Genomic DNA, 6,986 nt, shown 5'->3' with positions numbered 1-6,986 from the left:
GAGAGGCCAGGAAAACAACGGCATCAGTTAAACACCACTATCCATTCACTGCATTAATGAGACAGCTTTCAGAATTCACTTGTACAAAGAGGGCTATCAATATCGGAGAAATCCAGAGGTACTGTGGCAGATCAGAACAGGATGATGAGGATTTTTCATTCTGTTTCTCACTTTCCTGCACACCACCATCAAAACTAAGCCATGCCCAGAAGTCTGAGAAATCCAGCCTCATGCTTGTAAGACTGCATGATAATTTCATTATACTAAATGTGGAAAACACTAGTGGGTCATTCACTCTGGTCAGCTTTCAAAGCTAACTTGGCATTCTGGTGATACAAGCTCCACAAAGCTCTTGGAGTCAACACATTTTATTGCTCAAACAGATGTCCAAAGACCACGATGTTTTTGATTGGGGAGCTTTTTTGTTGTTGTTACTGTATTATATTATTAAACAATAGGCATTCATTTATTGTTACCCAACCAAAGCCCAAATTCTTTAATAGGTTCTTTATAACACTGTCTTACTCAGAAACCCCACTGGTCCCATGGTGTATGTTTTTGCTCACGGCAATGAGTCATAAACAAGACTTTTTCAACTACCATTGTGTTCAGGATGGGCTCTAGCTTGAGGGCATTGATACTATGGAGTTCTTTCTAGACTGAGTAGAGACAATTCTCCATGTGAACAAGAGTCACTTTTATTTTACAATAAGTAGAGTATGACTTGGATGAGGAGTCCTTCAGCTTGAACACCATGTCCAGTACAATTAAGATATACTTGATTCGTCCATCATGATTAAGAAGTTGGGTTCAGGAGGGTGGGAGGGAGGGAGACACAAGAGGGAAGAGATATGAGAACATACGTATATGTATAACTGATTCACTTTGTTATAAAGCAGAAACTAACACACAATTGTAAAGCAATTATACTCCAATAAAAATGTAAAAAAAAAAAAGAAAGAAGTTGGGTTCAGATTCACACTGTCAGATTTCAAATTCTGGCCCCACTGCTTCCTGTTTTTCTAGTCCTTGAATCTCCCTAAGTTTAGTTGTCTCATCCTAAGGCTTGGATAATATTAGTTCCATCCCCACATGGTTGCCATGACCACTGAAGAGATGATGGCTGTAAAGGACCAAGCACAGTGCCTGGCACATTTCAGGTCTCAACAAATCTTCATCATTATTAATATCACCTTTTACCCTTAATGAAATCATTTTGCATGAGGAAGTTTAAGTGCGTAGAAGAAAGTGTTATTTTAAGGTCTTTAAAAAATGTCCAGCATGTAGTAGACATTCAATGAATATTTTTGAATGAATGGGTACAACTTATTTGGTAATGTTTTTTCCCTGTAGAGTTGAGCATCAGTGAAGTTATTAAAAAGTGAAAACATACTAGGTATATTCCAAGTTGCCTTTTGGTATATTATTAATTAATGTAAACAACCAAAATTTGGGGATTTATTTTTAACTTCAGGGTTTGTTTGTTTGTTTGTTTTTAACACAAGGGGCGTATCTGGAGTACTGTCAACCACTGAATTTTTTAGAGTAATGATGTATGATCTAACAAATTTATTTAAAATATATCGCATTTGCTTAAAATTGGAAAAACATCCACCCTGATGAGATGTTACAATCTTTTTTAAAGACGAAACTCCCGATAAGATTTTTCACGGGTCTTACCAGTAGGTGGAATATTTTCACACAAGCCCACCCACTAAAGTATCACTTGTTTCTAAATAAAGGTATCATTTACGCTTTGAAAAGAATATGTCCATCTATCATTCTTTTGAAGTTTGGGGAGGAAGATGCAAAAACCAGCAAGATCCGCCCTGGCAGCCATGATTTAGAACATATTGAAACAATCAAATTTGACGTTGTTAACAATTTATCTGGCTCAACCTTAATTCTGATGTACTGACAAGTAAAAATCTGGCAGAAACTCAGTGAACAAATTCCCTAACGTTTCAAGTGTTCTGTGACGCTTCCTTCCAAAACCCTTCAACTCAAACCACACCCTAACTCTACCTTGGAACAATCTCTCACAGGCTTTCAACTTTGTTTTGTTATTGTCACGCAAGAATCAAGACAGGAGTTAAAAGGATTTAAATTGATCTATATGTCTTTGTGTTTGTACATATATGTTTACTATTTTTTCTGTCAGAAATATTCCTAGTAAAATCTCAGGGATGGATTTAAAATTTTTTTTTGATTTATGCAATATCTTGGTTGAAATGCTGCTTTTGATTAATGCATGAAAAAAGAGTTTCTAGCTGGGAGCTTGTCAGAAATGCCAAAGGCTGGGTCCCTTCCTAGACCTACTGATTCAGAATCTGATCTAGACCACTGCTTCCCAAACTTTAATGCACCTTCCAGTAACATTGGATCTCTTGTCAAAACGCAGATTTGAATTCAGTTGTTAAGTCATAGAGCCTAAGACTCTGCATTTCTAATAAGCTCTCAGAGGACACCCATGGTTCTGGTCCAAGACTAGTTTTTGAGAAGGATCTAGCTGGTAAAGTCTTAGAGTCATCTTCCTTGGGTCACAATCATCACAGCCTCCAATCTAACAAGGATAATAACAGCTATGGCATTTAGGCAACTACCACATACCAGACAATGGGTTAAGAGCTTCTTTTTTACAAGCTCTATGAGAAAGAACTATGATCATTTATATTTAAAAAATAAATTATGGTTCAGAGAGGTATAGTGTGGCTCAAAGCTGCTCAGCTTCCCCTATATCAAGGGCTCTTGAACTTCAGAGTGATTATGAATCACTCAATGTGCTCAGTACATATGTAAATTATAAAATATTCTGCTTCAGTGTGGTTGAGGTGAGGGGACTCAATAATCTATCATCACCCTCAGAGATGGTCTGAGTCCCTTCCTAAGTTTCAATTGATGACATACAGACAACAGGATAGGACTATAAAGTGATGCTCAGTGAACATGCCAAACTAATCCTAAAGGATTTCTACTTAGCAACATTTTATAAGTGTTGTACTTAAACTTGAAAGACATATGATTGAAATGAATTTTTCAAGAGATGGGCTTCTTAGGTTTCTAATAAATGTGAGGATACCATCACTGGGCTTACCCCTCTGGGACGTTCAAAATAAGGGTAATACACAGCACGTTTATGAAAACCACATTTAGAGGAGACATATAAATTCATAAAGTAGTTGAACAATAACACAAGGTGGCATATGGTAGATGCCAAATGGGCGACAGAGGCAGTACTCATAATGAAAGTAGCTACCACTTATTGAATAACTATTATGTGGTAGATGTTTTATTATTACTATTATTATTATTTATTTTGTGTGTGTGTGTGGTACACGGGCCTCTCACTGCCGCGGCCTCTCCCATTGCAGAGCACAGGCTCCGGACGCGCAGGCTCAGCGGCCATGGCTCACGGGCCCAGCTGCTCCGCGGCATGTGGGATCTTCCCGGACCGGGGCACGAACCCGCGTCCCCTGCATCGGCAGGCTGACTCTCAACCACTGCGCCACCAGGGAAGCCCGTGGCAGATGTTTTATATAAATTGCCTCATTCTATCACTACAATCAAAGTAAGGTTATAATTAATATTTCTATTTTACAGATAAGGAAAAGGAAGCTCAAGGAGTTATGAAATTTTCCCAAGGACTCACCAATATTAAAAGCCAAACTGGGATTCCAACCACAGCTCTGTGTGACCCCAAATGCAATTCTATTTCGACAATACCTTATTGCCTCTCCTACAGCATCCTACCTCCTCTGTATTCTTGGAGGTCAGTGAAGGAAAACATGCAGCAACTGAGCAAGCTTTGTGAGGAGATTTTTACATGAGCTGTTTTCTCTTGTTTGTTTGTTTTTGTTTTTGTTTTTTGCTGTACGTGGGCCTCTCACTGCTGTGGCCTCTCCCGCTGCGGAGCACAGGCTCCAGACGCTCAGGCCCAGCAGCCATGGCTCACGGACCCAGCCGCTCCACGGCATGTGGGATCCTCCCAGACCGGGGCATGAACCCGTGTCCCCTGCATCGGCAGGCGGACTCCCAACCACTGTGCCACCAGGGAAGCCCCCATGAGCTGTTTTTATAAAGACTGCTGAGAGTTTGATAAGCCGAGAAAGGGCAGGAAGAGAAATTGAACCAGGAAAAGAGATGGATCAGGGAGCAGTATCCGAAAACAAGGGGGTGTTGAAGTTTGATAAGAAATGATTTGTTTGGGGAAGAAGTGTGGGGTGAAGTGCATAAGCTAAGAACGTGATAAAAGACCTTAACAATCCTCTCAGGGATATTGGTCTAAGGACAGAAGTTTTCAGGCGAGGGAAGGAAATGATAATCCTAGAGTTTTCATAAAATGTGTAAGACCCCAGTGTCCTGAATGGTTTGTAGGCTAAGGAAGGAAGGATTTTGTGAAGGACTCTAATAAGCCTCACTGAAGTTCCAAAGGAATAGTAAAACGAGCACATGTGTGGATGGGGGCGGGGCAGAGGGGTTCCTTATGGAACCTGGAAACATAAAGCAGTGATGTCTTGACAGTTCCAAATTGCAGAGTTCTAAGGGATTTGGAATTTTCTCCAGGCAGTGGAAAGCCATTATGAAGATCAGTCTAGGAGAGACTGGAAACAGGAAGACCTCTTGGAAAACAATAAAGTTTTGATTTGAGGTGTTGAAAAGAAAGTATAAATACTAGGAACCAAGAATCTATAGGAGATCAGGAAACACAGGGTGACTGGAACGTTGGCATTCTGAGGAAATTCAGAATGAGGAGAAGGTGGTAACGCCTGGACGAATGTGAGCTGGTCATCTATTTACCCCTACTTAAAATCTGGACTTTGAAGTTATAGTGTAAAGGAAACAATACCAAGTAGGATGCATTTTCCTTTCAAAAAACCCTTGGTGACAATAATAATAGCTTATGTTTATACACTTTGTTTTTTTATTTATATGTTTTATAATTTTATTGAAAGGACTCTTAAATAAATTACCTAATTGAAATCTCACTTATCCATGAAGACATTAGGGTAGAAATTATCACCCACATTTTCTATGTCAGGAAATCCAGGCAGAGAGAGCTTCAGTCATTTACTTGAGGCCACTCGGAGTATAAATGGCCAAGGCAGAACTGGTCCCGTGGTTGTGTTTCAAGTCCAAGATCAGTCTCCTACAGCAAAGACAGCGAATCCCAGGCAGGAGAAAGCTGGGCTGAATGGGGATGAGCACATGGATTTCTGTAGCAGTGCGTCATTCCTTCAATTAGTCCAGAAAGCAGAAGACAATTCAATAAAAGTAGGTAATGACTTTGCACTTTGTCATTAGGCTTAAATTACAGAGGTACTTCTCATCAGTTCCCAGGAAAGTGAGAGGGCAAGAGGAATAAAAGTTGGTCAAAGGTGAGGGCTTTTTCTCTCTTTTTTGAAGTGCATGTTATCTGTGTCTAAATGTGGAATGGGAGGCCAGTGGATTCTGCGCTGCAGAGGGAGAGGTGACCACGGTGCCACAGCGACCATGGGCCGCGAGTTTGGGCATCGATGCGGGTGCGGCCTGTGATCACCTACAGCTTGTCGCCCTTGGAGCAGCGCACCTTCCCGCACTACTTCAGCAAGGGCATGCTCAACACGCTGCAACGCACTCAGGCGTGCAGCCTTCGCGTTGTGCCGCTATTTGTAGTGTTTTATTTTGTCTACACATGGGGAACACAGGAGTTTGAGAAATCCAGGAGGAAGAATCCAGCTGCCTATGAAAATGACAAATGAACAACTCATCTGGATAATGGTCCCTTGTCTCTGAAAGACTCTTCTCTGGGAGAGGAGTCTACATCGTAGTGTCTCGAAGACACAATAAACTTATTAGAGGCCGCAAAAAAAAAATGTGGAACGCTTTGCATGAATCATTGACCCCTTAATTACTGAGTTCTAAAGCTATTCATCTGCCTGATCAGGAGAAGTCCACTCCAAATGAGGGCTCTTGGAGTCAACAACTCTCATATACTGATCGCGACCCAAAGCAGGCATGGAGGTTATTTAAAGTTTCTCACACTCCAAATGGGCCAGGAGGTGATGAACCTTAAGATTGCCTATGCCTCTGCTTACATCCAACACTGCCTTTTGGAAGGAAACAAACAAATAAACAAAAACAATGAAATTCTGGAGACCTGGATATACCAGTCTATAAATTGCGCATACCTTGAGCAAGTCATTTAACCACTTTGTGCCTCAGTTTCTTGTCTATCAGCTGACAATAAAAGGCATTAATATCTAAATCTGTTTACTGATTTAGTGCATGAATTGAAGACCTTACCTTATGCCAAGGGTCGAGTTTTGTGCTGAAGATCCACATGGGATAACACAGGTTCTAGCCCAAATGAATCTTGGGGATTACCCAGAGAAATTAATGGTAAGCAAATAATTACAAAAATTAAGACCTCAATGTTTTAGTGAGGCTTTCTAGAATGAAGGGATTTCTAAACTTAAGACACAATATAAAAGCAATCAATTTTAAGGTCAGGGGAAGAGAGCTAAATCTTATTGAGAACCTACTATCTATTAGGTATTATGGTTAGATCTTTATATGCATTTCTAATTTAATCTTCCCCTCAAACCACACATTATCTGCTATTATATGTGTTTTCCCATAAAGGAACAAAGGTCGGGGAAGTTCATTCAATTGCCAAAATTCATCATTTTGTGGTGCCTAAGAACCCAAATTCTGGAGTTAGGTTACGTGAGTTCAAATCCCAGCTCTGCCTCTTATCATCTGTGAACCTGGGAAGTTACTTAACTTTCCCTTTATCTTAGTTATCTCATCCATAAGATGAGAATAATAATATTACCCAGATCATAGGGTTGTTGTGAGAATTAAATGAGTTCATCGTGCCTGACCAAAAGGAAGCGTTACAGAAACATTAATTAACATGTTATTCTTTTTTTTTTTTTTTTTTTTTTGCAGTATGCGGGCCTCTCACTGTTGTGGCCTCTCCCGTTGCAGAGCACGGGCTCCGGACG

General features: G+C 40.4%; 1 pseudogene across 1 annotated transcript; it reads left to right on the top strand.

Moving 5' to 3' along the window:
- Positions 1-5,490: 5,490 nt before the first annotated feature.
- Positions 5,491-5,738, top strand: LOC307052999 (cytochrome b-c1 complex subunit 8-like; annotated as a pseudogene). The gene has a single exon. The product of its transcript is annotated as a cytochrome b-c1 complex subunit 8-like (transcript).
- The last annotated feature ends 1,248 nt before the right edge of the window (positions 5,739-6,986 follow it).

Source organism: Hyperoodon ampullatus (genome assembly GCF_949752795.1).
Source record: "Hyperoodon ampullatus genome assembly, chromosome: 1".
Classification (NCBI taxonomy): domain Eukaryota; kingdom Metazoa; phylum Chordata; class Mammalia; order Artiodactyla; family Ziphiidae; genus Hyperoodon; species Hyperoodon ampullatus.
The sequence above is the reverse complement of the archived record's forward strand: the minus strand, read 5'-3'. Positions and strand labels throughout refer to the sequence as shown.